The 21,807-nt window shown below is 37.9% G+C and overlaps 1 protein-coding gene across 11 annotated transcripts in view; it reads left to right on the forward strand.

The window, feature by feature from the left end:
- RALGPS2 (Ral GEF with PH domain and SH3 binding motif 2) overlaps nt 1–21,807 on the forward strand; it is a 245,650-nt gene that overhangs the window by 90,763 nt on the left and 133,080 nt on the right. Inside the window, exons 1-3 of one of the 11 annotated variants that reach the window (XM_049868426.1) lie at nt 7,740–10,510; nt 12,564–13,145; nt 14,438–14,581. The exons of 5 other annotated variants lie outside the window; for them this stretch is intronic. The gene's annotated coding sequence lies outside the window, so the exon portion shown is untranslated. Of the gene's footprint in view, nt 1–7,739; nt 10,511–11,109; nt 13,146–14,437; nt 14,582–14,619; nt 14,643–21,807 lie in introns of those variants that run through there. 5 more of the 11 variants (XM_049868430.1, XM_049868428.1, XM_049868427.1 and 2 more) reach the window with 5 other exon arrangements.

A 21,807-nucleotide genomic window follows, 5' to 3' on the forward strand; every position in this document is an offset into this window, starting at 1 on the left:
GGGAAAAAATAAAAATAAAAACAAGCAAAAACAACTGGTGCTCATATAAAAAAGCCTTTGTATACTTCCAGGAATACTTACATCGTGTTCAAAGATGGTTTCTCTTTACCAACATTTTTCATGGTTGCATTGTATCATATATGGATGTGTTATAACTTATGGAAACGGTGTATTGATGGACATTTCAGTTGTTTCTAACTCTTCCATAATATAAGCGTTTATAGCGTTAACATCTTTTTAAATAGGTCTTCTTGTACTTTCCTAATTATTTCCTTTTGATGAATTCCTAAAAGGGGAATTGCTTATCTGGAGATTAAGTACATTTGCGTCTCTGTTGTGTATTTGTTTCTCTATGCCTTCACTAACCTGGTGATTAGCTTTAAAAACGTATATGTTGTTCTGATGTGTAATAAAAGCTCTCTAATTGTTTTAATTTTCAATGAAATTGATGCTTTCATATATTTAGACACTTAGGCTACTTTCGCTAATTTCCTCTTCATATCCTTTACCCATTTTCTTATTGCTCAGTCTTTTAAGATTCTTTTAATAAAATAGATACACAAAAAAGTATATAAGGAATAATTAACCCCTTACTTATGAAACAACCAATGCAGTTGAAGCATCTACCACTAATTAACATACTATTTGTGACCTCTTTATGAATATTAACTCTTTGTCATTTGTTCTGGATACTTTTATCTATTTTATCTTTTGTCACCTAAGTGGCTGTATTTTGTTGCCCTCAACTGTAGGATACACTATTATTTTTTTTATTGTAGCAGCTTCACATGTATAGCTTATATATGTGATTCAGAAACCCTGGTGGCGTAGTGGTTAAGAGCTACGGGCTAACCAAAAGGCTGGCGGTTTGAATCCACCAGGCACTCCTTGGAAACACTATGGGGCAGTTCAGCTCTGTCCTACAGGGTTACTATGAGTAGGAATCGACTTGACAGCAATGGGTTTTTGGTTTTGTATTTACAATTCACCCATTTAAACTGTAAAATTTAGTAGTTTTTAATATATTCACAGAGTCACGCAACCGTCACCAGAATTAATTTTAGAATATTTTCACTATCGCTCAAGAAGCTCCCTGCCAATTGCCTTTCAGCTGGTAGTCAAGTGCTTAACTGATTATGCCACCCAGGGGCTACAGGGTTATTGATATTTACTACTTCTATCTCCAAGTAGATTTGGAAGTGATGGATGACAGTGGGTTTTCCTTTTCATAATTATAACACTCTTATTATAGCATGGCAGACCTTGACTTAACAATGGCTGAATCTGTGACCCATGTCGTGTGTGACCCATTGCTTGTGTGACACTGTATACTATATGATCTCTTGTATTTATGACTGCCTAATTACTATAATTAAGTAGATTACCTAGAAATACCGCCAAGACTTTTGAACCCCAGATCAGTGGTGATAGCAGACTCAGTGTCCTAGACTTGTGTTTTGCAATTCCAGCCTGCCCAAGTTCCTTGGAAGGAGATCTACTTTTTCCACAGTACACTGCAGAGGAATGGACCTCATAGCTTAGCTATGTTTTATATTATGTAGAACTGTATTGCAACTGATTGGTTCAAGAGTGGGCATTTGACCTAAGGGCTGCTTATTCGTAAGCCCACTGACAACCTCAGGCTGTCTGGAGGAGAAAATTATAGTCAGTTATAGAAAACACAGATTAATTTGCCATTGAGCCATGGGAGGGGAAGCTGAAAGTATGCCTTGGTGTTTAGTCCTGTAATACTAGAGTCTGAGGGAGTGGAAGTAGGTGTACACAGAAGCTGTGAGTTACAGAAATGATAAAGGAGATGAAGTCAGTTAGTAATAAGAATAGGACATATGTGCCGAGAGAGGCATGTAATTCTAAGGTAAACCATGTGACCCGAGAGAGAGAGGGAGATTCAGAGCTTGAGATTGAAGATTGTGATTTCTGGCTCTGCTTTAGATACTACTCTTCCTTCACTTTAGTACTTCTGTAGCTCCTGCCCTTCTTAAGGCTAATACAAGAATTTTTCCAGAAAAGAATGTGGTTTACGTGTCAGACTTCGGACATTAGAAGCCTGGCTTTAGCTTTTATCAGCTGTATAACCTTGGGCAAGTCACTTAACCTCTCCACCTCCTCCCTCATTGATAAATTGAGCATCATCATAATACCTTTCCTCAAAGGGCTGATTTGAGGATTAAATGAGATGACACAAGCAAAGTGTTTAAAACAATTCCAGGCACATAACATGTTCAGAAAAGAGCATACATATAATGCTGTTTGGGGTAATTGGAATGAATTTCTTGTAAGTAAAAGAGCCTAACTGGAGTGAATCTGTTTACAGATTGACTTAGAGCAGTATGACCTAGTGTTTGGCTGGGTAAGCAAGATCACAGTACGTAGTGATAGGGCATTAAGAAACATTGACTTATACAATGAGAATAATAGTGATTGCTATTTACTGAGCATTTAATAGATGCTAGGTGTAGGTGTTGTTTTAAGCATTTTATATGTACTAACTCTTTGGCTCCTCATGATAACCTGGTAAAGTAGCTACTGTTGCTATCATTTTAAAGTTGTAGAAACTGAGAAACAGGCTGAGCAGCTTGCTGGGATTGTGCAGTATGTAAGTGGCAGAGCTAGAATTTGAAACTGGTGATCTAGTTTTAGAGTTCAAATTCTTAAACATCTATTTCCTTTTTAGATATTTAACTCTTTTTAATGAAGTCGAGGAGGAGGTCTCAGTTTGCTGCTTGCTTTTTCTAATGCTTGCTTTTCTCCGATTTTAAGAAAGAGGTAGCACACTTCACAGAGCCTTCGGTGGGCAAGATATGATACAAGGTCATATACTATTTTAAGGTTCTTATACTATATGCAAAGTGATATAATATAACTTGAAGATAGATTGTGGTAAGTTAAAATATGTATTCTGTAAATCCTAGAGCAGCCACTATAAAAGAGACAGTTACAGCTAATAGGCCAGCATAGGACATAAAATAGAATCAGAAAATGTACTCATTTAATCCAGAAGAAGATGTTAAAAAGATGAAAAGAACAACATGGGACAAGTAGAAAAGAAATAGCAAGATAATAGACTTAAACCTAACCATATCAGTAATCACTTTAATTTTAAATGCTCTAAACACACCAGATAAAAGACAGAGATTGTCAGATTGGCTAAAAAAGCAAGACCCAACTATCCTGCCTATAATAAACATTTTAAATACAAAGACATAAATAGGTTAAAAGTAAAGGATGGAAAAAGATACACCATGCTTAACATAGTAAAAGAAAGATGGAATGGCTATATTTATATTAGATAAAAGGTAGATTTCAGAGCGAAGAATGTTTCTGGAGATAAAGGAGGCCATTAGATAATGCTGAAAAATTCAGCTAATCAAGAGGACATAACCATTCTAAACATCTGTGCTCCCAATAACAGACTTTCAAAATATATACAAGAAAAACTGATAAAACTTTGAGAAAAAACAGTCATATCCACAATTTGAGTTGGAGATTTCAGTACGTGATAGGATATGGAGACAGGAGGTCACAAGGATATAGTAGACTTGAACAACAGCATCAACCAACTTGGTGTAATATTTATAGAATACTGCCCTCAACAACAACACAATACACATTCTTTTCAATTGCACACAAAACATTTTCCATGATGGATCATATATTGGGCAATAAAACAAGTCTCAATAATTTAAAAGGATTGAGATCTTGCGAAGTATGTTCTCTGATTACAGTGGAATTAAATTAGAAATTATTAACAGAAACCTCTCTGGAAAACCTAATATTTGGGAACTAAATAACACAACTCTGAATAACCTCTGGGTCAAAGAAAAGGTCAAGAGGGAAATTAGATAGTATTTTGAACTGAATGAAAATGTAAACACAACATATCAGAATTTGTGTGAGGTGCTACTGAAGTAGTTCTTTGTATTTATAGCACTAAATGCTTATATTAAAAAAGATTTCAAATTAATGAAAGTAATAGACTTAAACCTAACCATATCGATACTTAATGAAGGTAATAGACTTAAACCTAACCATATCAATAATCACTTTAATTTTAAATGCTTTAAACACACCAGATAAAAGGCAGAGATTGTCAGATTGGCTAAAAAAGCAAGACCCAACCATCCTGCCTATAATAAACATTTTAAATACAAAGACATAAATAGGTTAAAAGCAAAGGATGGAAAAAGATACACCATGCTTAACATAGTAAAAGAAAGATGGGTAGCAGGAGCATTGGTGGTTTGAACCTACCTAGTGGCTTTTGTAATCATCTGTAAAGATTACAGCCATGGAAACCCTGTGGAGCAGTTCTACTGTATAACACGTGGGGTCACCATGAGTTGGGGGCTGAGTTGACAGCTAACAAAAATAACGATAACAACTTCTACCTCAAGGAATTAGAAAAAGAATAAATTAAACTGTGTTGGTTAATGTTGTGTATCAACTTGGCTGGGCCGTGATTCTCAGTAGTTTGGCAGTTACAATGTAGTCTGGCAATTATGTAATGATGTTATCACCTCCATGATGAGATCTGATATAATGTAATCGCCTCCCTGAGGAGATCTACTATGAGCAGCCAGTCACTTGAAAGGGAGTTTCTTTGGGGTTGTGGTCTGCATCCAGTATATATGGACTTTCTGGCAAAGCTCACTGGCTTTTGCTCAGCTCTGAATCTAGCACTCGGCTCGTTATCTGCCTTCCGGTTTTTGGCGCTTGAGCCAGCAGCCTGCCGTCTTACCTGCCAGTCTTGGGTTTACCAGCCCCTGCTGCTATGTGAGTCAGGAGAAGCCTCCAGCTTATGCCTGACCCATTGACTTGGGACTTTCCAGCCTCTACAACTGTGTGAGCCATTTCTTGATATAAGTCACTGTCTCTCTCTCACTCTATGCATATACGTATATATAAACATATATGTATGCACTTCATTGGTTTTGCTTCTCCAGAGAACCCAGCCTAAGACATAAACCAAAGTAATTAGAAGAAATGATAAAGATCAATGTGGAAATTAATGAAATAGAAACAAAAATAATAGACAAAATCAGTGAAACCAAAAACTGGTTTTTTGGGAAGATCAATAAAATTAATGAAGCTCTAATCAGACTGATTAGTAAAGAGAGAAGACACATAAATATCAAGAATGTCAGACATGACATCACTATACATTCTACAGATACTAAAGGATAACAAAGAAGTGTTACGAACTGTATGCCCGTACATTTTACAATGGAGATGAAATGGACAAATTCCTTGAAAGACACACATTACCAAGTTTTACTCAAGAAGAAATGAGCAACCTGAATAGCCCAGTGTCTATTACAGAAATTGAATCTGTGGTTAAAATCTGTCCACAAAGAAAACTCCAGGCTCAGTTGACATCACAAGTGAATTCTGCCAAACATTTAAGGAATAAATAATGCCATTCTATACAAACACTTGCAGAAAATTGCGTAAAATAGAGAATACTTCCTAACTTATTCGGTGAGACCAGCCTTATCCTTATACCAAAACTAGACAAAGACATTATATGATAAGAAAATTATACAGAAATATCCCACATAAACATAGATGCAAAAATTCTCAACAGGTTTTAACAAATAAAAAGGAATAATATGTAAAAAATATAATAATACACCATGACCAAGTGGGGTTTATCCCAGGAATGCAAGGTTGGTTTAATATTTAAAAAGCAATCAATGTAATTTACTGTATTAGTAAATAAAAAAAGAAAAACTGCATAATCTCAATAAATGAAAACAAAAAAAAAAGCATTTGACAATCTAATCCCCATTCTTGATAATAAACCTGAGCTAGGTAGGATTAGAAAGGAACTTCCTAACTCAATAAAGGGCATGTATGAAAAACCTACATGTGACATCATACTTAATGACTTAAATACTTAAAGGAATGCTTTCTCCCTAAGATCAGGAACAATACAAGGATGTCTATCCTCATCACTTCTATTTCATGGTGTTACTGGAAGTTCTAGCTAGTGCAGTCAGTCAAGAAAAAATAAAAGGCACCTAGATTAAGAGTTTTTTAGATTAAGAAGGAGGAAATAAAAGTGCCTTTATTCACAGGCATCATGATTGCTTGTATAGAAAATCTGACGGAACCTATAAAACTGCTAGAACTCCTAAGGGTGTTTGATAAGGGTAGGGCATAGAGGAACAATATATAAATATCAATTGTATTTCTTTACACTAGGAATAAACAAATGGAAATTTAATATTATTGACAGTAGCATTAATGTATGTGCAATACTCAAAACCACACAGCATTGCTGACAAAAGTTAAAGAAGGTTTAGGTAAGTGGGGAGATGTTCATTGTTCATGGTCAGAAGACCCGTGTTTTTAAGACAACAATTTTCCCCACATTGATATGGTGATTCATTGTAATCCCAATGAAAATCTTAAGCAGATTTTTTTGGTAGAAATTGACAAACTTTTTGAAATTCATGTGGAAATGCAAAGGACTTGGAATAGCCAAAACAGCTTTGAAAAGCAACAGTGGTGGAAGGCTAATACTACCTGGTATCACAATTCAGGTAATTATGTGTTATTGTTGTAAAGATAGACAAATAGATTAGTGGAATGGAACAGAGTCTGGAAATAGACCAACACATACATGAACAATGGAATTTTGACAAGATACAAAGGCAGTTCAGTGGTGAAAGGATAGTGTATTCAACAGATGATGCTGGCACAATTGGTTATCCATGTGCAAATGAACTTGAATCTGTATATCTTTCCTGTGTCATATACATAAATTAACTCAAACTGAATCATACACCTTGATGTAAGACCTAAACTTACACCTATTTTTAGAAAAAACCAAATCTTTGTGATCTAGGTTTAGGCAAAGAGTTAAGTACAGCACCAAAAGCATGGTCCGTGAAACAACACATCGATAAAATGAACTTCATCAAAATTAAAAATACGTGCTTTTCATAAGGTATTGTTAAGAGAATAAAAAGACAACCCGTAGATGGGGAGAAAATATTTGTAAATCAAATACTTGATTAAGGACTTGTATCTAGGATATATAAAGAACTCTCAAAACTCTCAAAAGCAACAGCCCAGTTTTAAGAATGGGCAAAAGGTTTGATAGACACTTCATCAAACAAGATGTACATATGTTAAATAAGCACATGAAAAGATGCATAGTATTATTAATTAGAGAAGTAACAAAGTAAAATCATAATGAACTACCACTACATACCTATTTGAGTGGCTAAAATAAAAAAAGATGAACTATACCGTGTGTTAACACAGTTGTGAAAAAACCGAACTCTGTACACTGCTGTTGGGAATGTAAAATGGAACAGCCACTTTGGAAAACAAACTGATCATTTCTTAAAATGTTAAGCATACATCTCCCAGCTATTCCCCTGCTAGGTATTTACTGAAGAGAACAGACTTACGTAACGTTCATAGCAGCTTTATTTGTAATAGCCACAAATGTCTGTCAATAGCTGAATGCATAACAAATTGTGATACGTCCGTACTGCTTAGCAATAAACAGACATGAACTACTGATACACACAGAAACATGGATGAATCTCAAAATAATTATGCAAAATGGAAGAAACTGGGCATTTTGGGGTGATGGGTATATTCAGTATCTTAATTGCCAAAGTTTTTTTTCTGGGTGTATACTACATACTTTGAATATGTGCAGTTTTTTAATATGTCAACAGTATCTAAAAGCTGTTTTTGGAAAGTTAAAGTGATACAGCAGTTAAAAAACAAAACTAAAACTAAACTGCTTATATAACATGCAGCATTACTATATCTTTTATGGTGCTATGGCTGCTAACCAAAGGGTCGGCAGTTCGAATCTGCCAGGCGCTCCTCGGAAACTCTATGAGGCAGTTCTACTCTGTCCTGTAGGGTCGCTATGAGTTGGAATCGACTCGACGGCACTGGGTTTTTTGGGTTAATTTAAATATATATAAAGCAGAAATTATCAGTAATTAAGTGGAATTAATTTGGAGAAGATATTTTCAACTGGGGGTGATTTCCCCTCCCAGAGAAATCATTGGGCAATGTCTGGAGACTTTTGATTTTCATGACTGTTACTGGCATCTAAGTGGATAGAGGCCAGAGATCCTGCCAAACAGCCTATAGTGCACAGGATAGTCCCCCTCAACAAATAATTACCCAATCTCAAATGTGAATCAGTAGTGCCAAGGTTGAGAAACCCTGACTTAAGAGTTTCTAAAGGGTTTCTGTGAGTCGGAATCGACTTGAAGGCAATGGGTTTGTTTGGTTATTTTTTAAAGTCAGTAAAAAAAACAAAAAATCTATTGCCATGCAGTCGATTCTGACTCATGGTGGCTCCATAGGGTTTTCTTATATGTAATCTTTGCAGAAACAGATTGCCAGGCCTTTCTTCCTTGATGCTGCTGAGTGGGCCCAGACCACCAACCGTTAGATTAATAGTTGAGTGCGAACTGAGTGTGCCAACCAGGAATCTAATGTCAGTATAACTGCTTATTATTCGAATCCTTTGTTATTACACATCCCTGTGATGAACATGTTATTAGCGAAGCAAGTTGCTAAACAAAAACCTTTGTTGAAAACTATGTCTTAGGCGTTTGAGAATATGTGGATGATATCTGTATGAGACTTTAATTCCTGAGATCATTGCTTTCAAAAGTAGAGCACACAGCCTTCCTTTGCATATTGCTTCCATCTATTTGTACTTAAGAAGTGCTTTCTGAAGTGGTATCTGTCCCTGTTTTTGTTCTAGACCAGGAATGTTTTTATTTTAGACCAGGGATTGGCAAACTTTCTGTAAAGGTCCAGGCAGTAAATAGGCTTTGGGGGCCATACAGTCTGTGTTGTAATTATTCAGCTCTGCTTTTGTAATGTGAAAGCAATAATACCCGTTACCGTTACTGTTGAGTCGATTTCTGACTCATAGAGACCCTATAGGACAGAGTAGAATTGACCCATAGGATTTCCAAGCAACAGTAGACAATGCATAAGCAGATGAAAGCAAACATAGACAGTACACAAACAAATGAGTGTGGCTGTGTTTCAGTAAAACTTTATTTACAAAAACAGGACCAGATTTAGTTTGTAGGCTATAGTTTGCTAATCCCTGTTCTAGAGCATTAGTATTTCTTCTTTGGGACGTTTGGCATTTTCTGGTTAGTTGCCCAGCCGTGGCTGGTTGTACAGATGGAGGAAGGTGGAACCTTTTCATTTGAAGCTGCTCTGCTGTGTTTAATGGCTCTGACTTATAATTGTGTGGAATAAGTGAATGGCATGAACTTTAACTGAGAAGTAGAATAAGGCATCCTTATCTGTCTGCTTTCTCACAACCCACATACAGGTGGTTGGTAAATTCTAACAAGTTTACCTTTGAAAAGTTTCTGGAATTAGTAATTTCCTGTATTTATAATCCCTTGAATGGAGTAGTGCAATAACCTCCTTATTGCTGTCTCTGCTTCTAAGCCTCTCTAATCCATCAACCCCCACAAATGTTGCCAAAGTTACCTTCCTAAAATAAAAAAATAGAGCACACTTCCCTGCCTGTAATTATACAGCGACTCCAGTCACCTAGAACAGAGGTTCTTAACCACTTTTTATTCCTGAGTTCCTTTGAAAGTCATTTGGTAGCTGTGGATCTAGGAAAATTAATTTATTTACATGTGTTCCTGCACACAGTTTTCTTACACTTTTGGGGAATTGGGCAGTTCATGGCCCTAGAGTTTTGTTCATGGTCTCTTAGTTAAGAAATCTTGTTTTAGAGAATAAAGTGTATGTTTTCTTCCCATGCTGTTGTAAGTGCTTCATGGTCTGGCTCTAGTCTGTCTTTGCAGTTTATTCTCCATGTTCTCAAACATGCTTGCACACATACATACAGACCCTCACATACCGTTGTGCTTTATCTGCAAAGAATAACCAGCATTTTCCTGTCATGCCAATTTCTCCCGTTTCAGTCTTTGCAAGCGTTTCCTCTTGCCAAGAATGCCTTTACCACTTCCCTCCATCTGTGCAGTTTCTGCTCATTAAGACCATCTCGAATATCAGATTCTGTGTGAAGACTTCCCTGACATCTCCTTCTTGGCAGTAATAAATAAATAGGAGGAAATTCTAGCAAATGAGATATGTTTGGAAAGCCTTCCCTTATTTTAGTGGGGGGTGAGGGAGTGCAAAGGATAGAGGGAGGAAACTTCTGGGAAAGATTTCTTTGTTCTTAACCTGTTCTTAAGCCTCATGTTTCCTGATAAGCTGAATGTAGTAGTATTTATCTTCTAGGGCTTTTAGAATAAATGAAGAACTGTTCCAGTCTTCACATCTCAATATTTATGCAAGAAATTCCCTTCTGATTAGTGAGTGGCCCCAGGAACGTAGGCAGGAGTGAAAGCAATTTCACGGATCCAGTTCTCTCAGTTCTTCATCAGATCTTCTGATGGAAACCCGTGCTGTTAATTGACTAAAGCATTTCTTGAAGTCTTTCTGCAGAAATTACTTTAAGGTATGTGTGTAAGCTGTAAGTCACTATGCAAATGTTCATGTTGTTGTAAGCATTGCTACTTTTAAAAGGCCAGGGAGATCTTTACTGTTAGAGTAGATGTTGCTTTTTTTTTTTTTGGCTAGTCAGTTGCTGGTAGAATAGATCCCTGGCTTTTACAAATTAATGCTTGTGGTTGTCACTATTCCATGAATGACTCAGAGGGCACAGGAAATGTGATAATTTGTAATTTTGCTAAGCATAGATTTGGACCTGCCACACTTGGGCTCTACAACCCAGTAACCACATCTTATTGGGATTTGTTATCCTCTACGTTTTTGTACAGTAATTTTTGTTACTAGTACTGTTTCTACTGCGGAAGCCAACTCCTAGTATTGGTTACCAAAGAGAAGCAGAAAGCAGTAGGTCTGAAAAAGAGCAGTTTTGGACAATTAAAGAGTGAAATGTCGGATTTTGTGATGGCTTGAGTCCGTGATATGAATGAGTCTGCTTTGCAGTTATATGGTGATGTGCGTAAGTGTGAACTCTCAGGATTTTCAGAATTATTAAAGACCCTTAGGAATTAAAAAATTTAGTTATGCTTTACTGTATTATATACCATAGTAGTATTCTCAAGGTGTGCTGGAATAACAAATACCTCATAAACATTGAGGATCTATTATACTTGAAGTGTCTGTTTATTGAGATGTCTGAATTCAATGGAAATGGATACTGTGAGGTCTCTCTCTCTTGCTGTGTGTATGTGTCTGTGTACACACACAGGGTTCTGAATGAAACTCAGGATATAATAGTACATTTATAAGTATTCTGCCTTTTCATTGTCTAAGTCCAGGCTTTCCTTTTTTACTGTGACAAGCATTACCCTTTAGAATGTAACTCTACCTACTTCTCCACTCAGCTCGTGCTTCCTAACTCTCTTTTACATGTTACCATCTAGCTGTACTGTACTCAGGTGTTGGCAGTTCCCTGAATATGACAGAAGATTTCACCATTACTAGCCTTTGTACATGCTGTTTCCTTTGTCGTCTTGATTACCTAATGAGCTTCTGTTAGGCATAAAGAGGGAAAAAGACTAGATATTTCTCTCTGTTGTGGATTGAATTGTGTCCCCCCAGAATATGTGTCTACTTGACTAGGCCATGATTCCCAGCTTTGTGTTGTCCGCCATTTTGTGATCTCATGGTATTGTACTTTGTATGGTAAATCCTACCCTCTGTGATGTTAATGAGGCAGGGTTAGAAGCAGTTATGTTAATGAAGCAGGATGAAATCTACAGGATTAGGTTGTATTTTGAGTCAATCTCTTTTGAGATATAAAAGAGAGAAGTGAGCAGAGAGGGGAGGGACCTCACTACCTCCAAGCAAGAAGGCCCAGGAATGGAGCGCATCCTTCGAATCTGGGGTCCCTGTGCTGAGAAACTCCTAGACTCAGAGGATGATGACAAGGACCTTTCCCCAGAGCCGACTCAGAGAGAGAGTCTTCTCCTGGAGCTGTCACCCTGAATTTGGACTTCTAGCCTACTAAGCTGTGAGAGAATACACTTCTGTTTGTGGAAGCGATCCACTTGTGGTGTTTCTATTATAGCAGCACTAGATAACTAAGACACGCTTCCTTCATCCCCTCATTTCTGCAATATTTATTATTCAGGGAAGAGTTGGTAGGCAGGGGGTAGTTTGACATTGTAGAAAGTGCCAAGAATTATAAAACAGAAGACTTGTGTGAGCTTGGCCAGATCCCATGACCTCAGAGTGTTGGATTGGTGATAACCTTCTTTAAAAGCGGGGATTAGAATAAAGCAGTGTTAGCAAACTACTTTTTGTTCCTTCCTCTTCTTTCATTCTTGTATATTTGAAGGATACAATGTTTTCCCATCAGTTTACAGTAAGTTACTACAACATGATTCTCTGTAGGGGCTGGAAGGTGGGACATGTCCTGGGATGAGGGAGGCAAGCATTAAAATAGGGAAAGACCTGAGAGTTTGAAATGTACCCCAAGTGGAAATCTCCAAAATACCTTCCACTTCTTAAATAATATTTATATTATTCTTTTTTATTAGCACAAGACAAAAGTATTTGTGGATATTTGTAGCTTAGTTATGTCACCTTGAAGACTAAGGTGTGCCTGACCCAAGCTGTGGTATTTTCAATCGCATCATATGCATGTGAAAGCTGGACAGTGAATAAGAAAGACCGAAGAAGAATTGGTGCCTTTGAATTGTGGTGTTGGCGAAGAATATTGAATATACCATGGACTGCCGGAAGAACGAATAAACATCTTGGAAGAAGTACAACCAGAATGCTTCTTAGAGGCAAGGATGGCGAGACTTCATCTTACATACTTTGGACATGTTGTCAGGGGGTATCAGTCTCTAGAGAAGGACGTCATGCTTGGCAAAGTACAGGGTCAGCGGAAAAGAGGAAGACCCTTAACGAGGTGGATTGACACAGTAGCTGGAACAGTAGGCTCAAGCATAACAACGATTGTAAGGATGGCACAGGACCAGGCAGTGTTTCATTCTGTTGTGCATGGGATCACTATGAGTTGGAACTGACTCGATGGCACCTAACGACAACAAGTTATGAAAAAGACTGTTCATGGATCTGTTTTGACTCTTTAAGGCCAAAGTGACACCAAACAAGTGAGCACTACCGCCATCTGTTGGTGGGAAGAGTTGTACTTTTTATTGTTTATGTAGCTTTCTTAGTTGCTTTAACAGGCTAAAGGCTTTTAAGTTGAGTGTCTGTATATTCAGGAATATTTGCAGGTCCCACTTTTTAAAATTATTTTAAACTAACAAAGTTATAAGAATAGTAGAGGACTCCTGTACATCCTTTACAGATTCACCGGTTCTTAACCTTTATCCATGCATTTGCTCTATCATTCTATTTCTCTGTCTCACACATGCTGTTTTTTCTGAAACATTGGAGATTAGTTTGTATACCTCATACTCCTTTATCTCTTAAACCTTTAGTTGTATTTCTTAAGAACAAAGGTTTTTTTTGTGTAATTATAATACAGTTATCAAATTCAGGAAATTGATACGATACTTTAATCTACAATCTGTGTTCCACATTTGTGAATTGTCCCGGTATTATAGCATTTCCTGTCCTCCAATACAGGATCTGTAGTTGTCATGTCTCTTGAGTTTCCTTACATTTGTAATGGCTCCTTGGCCTTCTTTGAGTCTCACAACATGGACATTTTTGAAAAATACATTTGTAGAGTGTTCCTCAGTTAGGTTCGTCTGCTGCCTTGAGATTAGATTCAGGTTATGCATTCCTGGCCCGGATGCTCATTGATGTTGTGTCCTTCTCAGGGTATCACAAGCAGAGGCACGTGTCTGTCAGGACTTCATTGGTAAAATTTTGGCCCGTTTGGTCAGGAGGTTGACCAGTTTCTCCATAGTATAATTACCTGTTTTCCCTTTTGCAACCATAAACAACCTGGGAAAACACTGTTTTGTTTTTTAACTTCTTCCTGATTTAAATAATCTTTGTAAAAAATTAAAAAATACACAAATAAGCCAAAGTTAGGAAAAAATTGACTTGTAAACCTGGAGATAGCCACATTTTAGTTTATGATGGTGTAGTCTCCCTCCTGTGCTATAGTAATAATGACGATGATGATGACAACCAAAAAGGATTATACCTTTAATACTGTTTGATAGATTTTATTCATTTACCAGAGTGTTGTGAACATTTTCCCATGTATCATTGAATCTTCTTCTTCTTCTATGATATTTTAGTGGCAGCATAGTGTTGAGTCCCTCCATTGCCAATATTGTCAACAGAGTATTCTGTAAAGTTCAGTTTAGCCTCATATTTCAAGTTCAAGAGATTCCCTAGTAGCTGTCCCCTAGAGCTTAGGGAATCTCTTACCCCTAAAGCCCCTTGGGTGTCAGTGCTATTTACTTGCCCTCCTTCCTTCTAGGAGATACTGTTTCACCTTGAGGGAGATACTGCTATACTGTTACTTCGCCTGAAATCTTGGCTCTGACTGTGGAGTCTTGGTGTCTGTGTTGCCCTATCAGCACTGACCATGCTGTTTTTCGGTTCCACCGTTCCATACTGAGAGGTTAATAAGTTCCTTTGTCTGACCATTTCTGGGCCCACAGTGTCACACTTTTGCCAAATGGGTAAGTCTCTTTCTGATTCAGTTGGATAGTTTCCACACTTTGTTTAATTGCTAATGGTGTATCAGTAGCTGAGATTTTTGTTTGTTTTATTGCAAGTACATAGTTTTATGGATTAAATGGACTTTTATGGGGTAGTCTTTTGAGTTCAGAAACCAGACAAAAAGCACACGTACCTACCAAAAACAAAACCACTAAAACAAAACAACATTTGAAGTACAATTTATCCTTTTGCATGGAACTTCCTTTCAGTTTTCTGCATTTCTAGTTAATCTGTATTCCTATTTTGGGCCAGACAGCATAGGAGATCTCAGAGTCTTGTGTATTAGAATCACTTGGCAAATTGTCTTTAGTGAACCTTTTACTCTGCTGGAGATAGAGCATAACTGTTAAAGGCGTTATAGGTTTTTTTTCCTTTACGCCTTAATATTTAGTCATTCAAAGTCTCTCTTCCCCCACAAGTTATTTCACTTCAGGACTTTTAAAATACATGACAATCTAAGCTCCCTGTAGTGCTGTGGGTCTGTTTACAAGTGAATCATCTCATTACTTATACAATTAAGTACAAATGCAACTAAATTATATCTGGAAAGAGTTAAACATAGAGTCTCTTATTGACTTGGGTTTTTTAGTAAAACGGTTTTAATTCACGTGAATTTTTTAAGTAGCTTCATTATTTTTAAGCTTTTTTACACTTTGAGAAATAATGTCTGCCATTTTATAATTTGGTGAGGTACATTTTTAAAGTTTATTTTGTTGTTGTTGAGAATATATACAGCAAAGGATATACCAATTCAACTATTTCTACATATACAGTTCAGTGACACTGATTACATTCTTCGAGTTGTGCAACCGTTCTGACCTTCCTTTTCTGAGTTGCTCTTTCCCCGTTAGCATAAGCTTACTGCTTCCTGAAGTTCCTATTTAATCTTCGAAGTTGCTGTTGTCACTTGGATCTCATATAGATAGTTCTTAAAAGAGCATAATGTTAAAGGCAGCCCTTTTTCACTAATTAAGCTAAACCGTTGTTCAGTTTTAAGACTACTTCAGAAAGTCTGGAGTCCATGAGAATTTGAAATTCTGTTCTACGTTTCCCCTCTTTTGATCAGGAATCATCCGTAGAATCTTTGATCAAAATGTTCAGTAGTGGTAGCTGAGCACCATCCAGTTCTTCCGGTCTCATGTCAAAGGAGGTAGTTCATGGAGGCATTTAGCCACACATTCCATATCCTCTACCTCTTCCTGACCCCCCTTCTTCCTCTGTTGCATCAGGCAAATACAGACCAATTGTCTTGCCCTGAATGGCCACTTGCAAGCTTTTAAGACCCCAGTTCTATGCAGCAAACTAGGAGGTAGAACAGAAGCACTAAACACGTTATTAGGCCAATTAACTGGGATGTCCCATGAAACCACGACAATAAACCACTAAACCAAGGAACCAAATCCCATGAGGTGCTTGGTTGTACATAAGAAGCCTCAGCAGCCATGCTTTTTTTTTTTTGGTTGTTGTAAACAAATTTATCAGACAACTTTTGCCAGGTCAACTTTTTACAGGTGTACAACTTATTGACAGCAATTACAATAATTGACTATGCAACCGTATACATAATCAGTGTGATTTTTCCATCATTGCTAGCCCCCCTCCCCCTTTTACCCTCCCTCTCATCCCTAGTAACCACTAATAAACTTTGGTCTCTATACTTTTGCCTTATCTTTTTATATAAGTGAGGTCATACAGTATTTGCCCTTTTGTGATTGACTTATCTCACTCAGCATAATGTCTTCAGGCTCTGTCCATATTGTAGCCTGTATTAAGACTTCTTTTCTCCTGCTGGCTGAGTAGTATTCCATTGTACGTATGTACCACATTTTGTTTATCTGTTCACCTGTTAATGGGCCTTTAGCTTGTTTCTGCCTTTTGGCTATTGTAAATAGTGCGGCAGTGAACATTGGTGTGTAATTATCCGTGTGAGCCTTTGCTTTCGGGTCTTTGGGGTGTATACCTAGGAGTAGAATTGCTAGGTCATATGGTAGTTTTTATTTTTTCTGAGGAACCTCCACAGTGTTTTCCACAGCAACTGTTGTGTTTTGCATTCCCACCAGCAGTGGATAAGAGTTCCAGTTGCCTTGCATACTCTTTGGTATTGTCTATATATAGAATCATGTCATCAACAAATAGAGATAATTTTACTTCTTTTCCAGTCTGTATACCTTTTATTTCTTTTTCTTATTGCTCTGGCTAGGATTTCTAATACAGTAATTTGCTTCCCACCCCAACTGTCCCCCCCCCATTTGCAGGGAATACGTTGCAATGCCCCCGTGGATGCCTGAAACTGCAGGTAGTACCGAACCCTATATTAAAAAAACCAAACCAAATGAACCCTATATATACTGTTTTTCCCTATATGTACATACCTATGATAAAGTTTAATTTATAGATTAGGCACAGTAAGAGATTAACAACAATCATTTTGGCATATCTGAATTGCCAGCATCACTACTCTTGTGCTTTGGGGCCATTACTAAGTAAAATAAGGGTTATTTGAACACAAGCCCTGTGATGCCGTGAGAGTCTGACAACTGAGATGGCTACTAAGTAACTAATGGGTAGGTAACGTGTACAGTGTGGATATGCTAGAAAAAGGGATGATTCACGTCCTGGGCAGGATAATGTGAGATTTCATCACACTACTCAGAAATGGTACACAGTTTAAAATTTATGAATTGTTTATTTCTGGAATTTTTCATTTAATATTTTTAGACTGCGGTTGACCATGGATCACTGAAATCACAGAAAGCAAAACCATGGATAACGGAGACTGCTGTTGTTTTAGGCTGGGTTCTCTAAAGAACCAAAGTCAGAGAAGCGAAAATATATATACATATATATATATATATATACACACACACACATATATATATCACACACACACTCTGTATATATGTAGAGAGAGATTTATCTCAAGGAAATGGCTCACACGGTTGTAGAGGCTGGCAAGTCCCAAGTCTGTGGGTCAGGGGTCAGGCGTTAGGCTGGAGGCTTCTCCTGACTCATATAGCTTCACAGCCTAACAAACCCAATATCCATAGGTCAGATGGCAGGCTGCTCACTCACAGCTGCAAAAGCTTACAAATCCAAGATCAGCAGGTAAGACGGCAGGCTGCTGGCTTAAGTCCCAAGAACTGGAGGTCAGATGCTGATGAGCTGAATGCAGGATCCAGAGCAGAGCAAAAGCCCATGAGCTTTGCCAGAAAGTTCACCTATATTGGTTGCAGGCCACACCCCAGAGAAAACTGTCTTTCAGCTGATTGGCTACTCATAGCATATCCCATCATGGAGGTGATAACATCATTATGTGACTGCAAAACTGCATCATAACTGCCAAACCACTGAGAATTATGGTCCAGCCAAGGTGACACACAACCTGAACAATCACATCTGTACAGTATTGAGTACAAGTGGTGAGAGCGGGCATCCTTGTTCCTGATTTCAGGTCTTTCTCTTAGTCTTTCTCCTTTCGGTATAATGATGGCTGTTCGCTTTTCATATATGCCCTGAATCATATTGAGGAATTTCCCTTCGATTCTAGTCTTCTTTAGGGTTTTCATCAAGAAAGGGTGTTGGATTTTATCAAATGCATTTTCTGAGTCCATAGAGATTGAGGTGCATTTTAAATGGCACCAATTTCTCTCCGTTACCCTAATGTGTGCACTCTACTTCAGGTAGGGTGTTAGGGTGGCTGTGTCGTAAGTGAAACAGTTTTCTCCTATCCTTATCTTTTTTCTTCTAACTTAGGGTGTTAGTGTGTTTTGAGAATATCTTTATCACATGTCTTGAATATGTGCCTTAAATACTTAAAATATATGTTTAAAAAATATATCTGGATGTTGAAGCTGAGACAGTAATGTGGTAAGCAATATAGTGAGCCTTGCTGGGGCACGATTTATTTAGTTCTTTTGACATGAGATTTCTAAATGTATGGATTAATGTAGACATTCTCACTTCTTTTTTTTTTCCTTTTGCAGCCTGGGTGGTGTGTGGAATTGCTAAACCTGTCATTATAGGTTGCATACCACGATTGAAGTTTCTCCAGAACTTGTCTTATTTTCCTTACAGTTTTAGGGTGTGTTCTTATCCATGTGAATGGCTGGTTTTTGAAAAATGTATACTTTCCAATAGTTAAGAATTTAAATGTAGCTTAGAGTTATGTTCTTTTAGGTAAATTTATAAAATAACTTTCTTAGAACATTTATGTTTAATCTACATTTAGAAAGCAGTCAACAGATGCAAAGTGGTATTCTCTTAAGGTAGGCCTTTTTTATATATATAATTTTTATTGTGCCTTAAGTGCAAATTTACAAATCAAGTCAGTCTCTCACATAAAAACTTATATACACCTTGCTACATACTCCCAATTACTCTCCCCCCAATAAGACAGCCTGCTACCTCCTTCCACTCTCTGTTTTCCTGTCCATTTTGCCAGCTTCTAAGCCCCTCTACCCTCCCATTTCCCCTCCAGGCAGGAGGTGCCAACATAGTCTCAAGTGTCCGCATGATCCAGGTAGCTCACTCCTCACCAGCATCCCTTTCCTACCCATTGTCCAGTCCATTGCATGTCCGATGAGCTGGCTTCTGGAACGGTTCCTGTCCTGGGCCAACAGAAGGTCTTGGGGGCCGTGACCACCGGGGTCCTTCTAGTCTCAGACCATTAAGTCTGGTCTTTCTGTGAGAATTTGGGGTCTGCATCCTGCTGTTCCCTACTCCCTCAGGGGTCCTCTGCTGTGTTCCCTGTCAGGGCAGTCATTGGTTGTGGCCGGGTACCATCTGGATCTTCTGGTCTCAGGATAATGTAGTCTCTGGTTCATGTAGCCCTTTCTGTCTCTTGGGCTCTTTATTACCTTGTGCCCTTGGTGTTCTTCATGCTCCTTTGATCCAGGTGGGTTGAGACTCGTTGATGCATCTTAGATGGCCGCTTGTTAGCATTTAAGACCCCAGACGCCACTCTTCAAAGTGGGATGCAGGATGTTTTCTTAATAGATTTTATTATGCCAGTTGACTTAGATGTCACCTGAAACCATGGTCCCCAAATCCCTGCCCCTGCTTTGCTAACCTTCGAAGCATTCAGTTTGTTCAGGAAACTTCTTTGCTTTTAGTTTAGTCCAGTTGTGCTGACCTCCCCTGTATTGAGTGTTGTCCTTCCCTTCACCTAAAGTAATTCTTATCTACTAACTAATTAGTAAATATCCTTCTCCCGCCCACCCTCCATCCCCCCTCTCGTGACCACAAAAGAATGTGTTCTTCTCGGTTTAAACTATTTCTCAAGATCTTATAATAGTGGTCTTATACAGTATTTGTCCTTTTGCAACTGACTAGTTTCACTCAGCATAATGTCTTCCAGGTTCCTTCATGTTATGAAATGTTTCACGGATTCCTCACTGTCCTTTATCGATGTGTAGTATTCCATTATGTGAATATACCATAATTTATTTATCCATTCATCTGTTGATGGGCACCTTGGTTGCTTCCATCTTTTTGCTGTTGTAAACAGCGCTGCAGTAAACATGGGTGTGCGTAAATCTGTTCGTGTAAAGGCTTATTTCTCTAGGATATATTCCGAGGAGTGGGATTGCTGGGTTATATAGTAGTTCTGTTTCTAGCTTTTTAAGGAAGTGCCAGATCAATTTCCAGAGTGGTTGTACCATTTTACCTTCCCACCAGCAGTGTAAAAGTGTTCCAGTCTCTCCACAGCCTCTCCAACAGTTATTATTTTGTGTTTTTTGGATTAATGCCAGCCTTGTTAGAGTGAGATGAAATCTCATTGTAGTTTTGATCTGCATTTCTCTAATGGCTAATGATCGAGAACACTTCCTCATGTATCTGTTAGCCACCTGAATGTCTTCTTTAGTGAAGTGTCTGTTCATATCCTTTGCCCATTTTTTAATTGGGTTGTTTGTCTTTTTGTGGTTGAGTTTTAGCAGAATCATATAGATTTTAGAGATCAGGCACTGGTCAGAGATGTCATAGCTGAATATTTTTTCCCAGTCTGTAGGTGGTCTTTTTACTCTTTTGAAGTCTTTAGATGAGCATAGGTGTTTGATTTTTAATAGCTCCCAGGTATCTGGTTTCTCTCAGGCATTTTTAGTAATATTTTGTATTCTATTTATGCCATGTATTAGGGCTCCTAACGTTGTCTCTGTTTTTTCTTCCATCATCTTTATCATTTTAGACTTTATGTTTAGGTCTTTGATCCATTTTGAGTTAGTTTTTGTGCATGGTGTGAGGTATGGGTCCTGTTTCGTTTTTTGGCAGATGGATATCCAGTTATGCCAGCACTATTTGTTGAAAAGACTATCTTTTCCCTGATTAACTGACACTGGGCCTTTGTGAAATATCAGCTGCCCATATGTGGATGGATTTATATCTGGATTCGCAATTCTGTCCCATTGGTCTATGTGTCTGTTGTTGTATCAATATCATGCCGTTTTAACTACTGTGGTGGTATAATAGGTTCTGAAATCAGGAAGAGTGAGGCCTCCCACTTTGTTCTTCTTTTTCAGTAATGCTTATCTGGGGCTTCTTTTCCTTCCTTATGAAGTTGGTGATTTGTTTCTCCATCTCATTAAAAAATGTCATTGGAATTTGGATCAGAATTGCGTTGTATATATAGATGGCTTTTGGTAGGATAGACATTTTTACAATGTTAAGTTTTCCTATCCATGAGCAAGGTATTTTTTTTTTTTTTTTTTTTATCCATGAGCAAGGTATGTCTTTCCACTTACGTAGGTCTCTTTTGGTTTCTTGCAGTAGTACCTTGTAGTTTTCTTTGTACAGGTCTTTTACGTCTCTGGTTAGATTTATTCCTAAGTATTTTATCTTCTTTGGGGCTACTGTGAATGGCATTGATTTGGTGATTTCCTCTTCGATGTTCTTTTTGTTGGTGTAGAGGAATCCAACTGATTTTTGTATGTTTATCTGGTAACCTGTTACTCTACTGAACTCTTCTATTAGTTTCAGTAGTTTTCTGGAGGATTCTTTAGGGTTTTCTGTGTATAAGATCATGTCATCTCCAAACAGGGACACTTTTTCCTTACCGATCTGGACCCCCTTTATTTCTTTATCCAGCCTAATTGCCCTGGCTAGGATCTCTAGCACAATGTTGAATAAGAG

This window comes from Elephas maximus, chromosome 24, assembly GCF_024166365.1.
Source record: "Elephas maximus indicus isolate mEleMax1 chromosome 24, mEleMax1 primary haplotype, whole genome shotgun sequence".
Taxonomy (NCBI): domain Eukaryota; kingdom Metazoa; phylum Chordata; class Mammalia; order Proboscidea; family Elephantidae; genus Elephas; species Elephas maximus.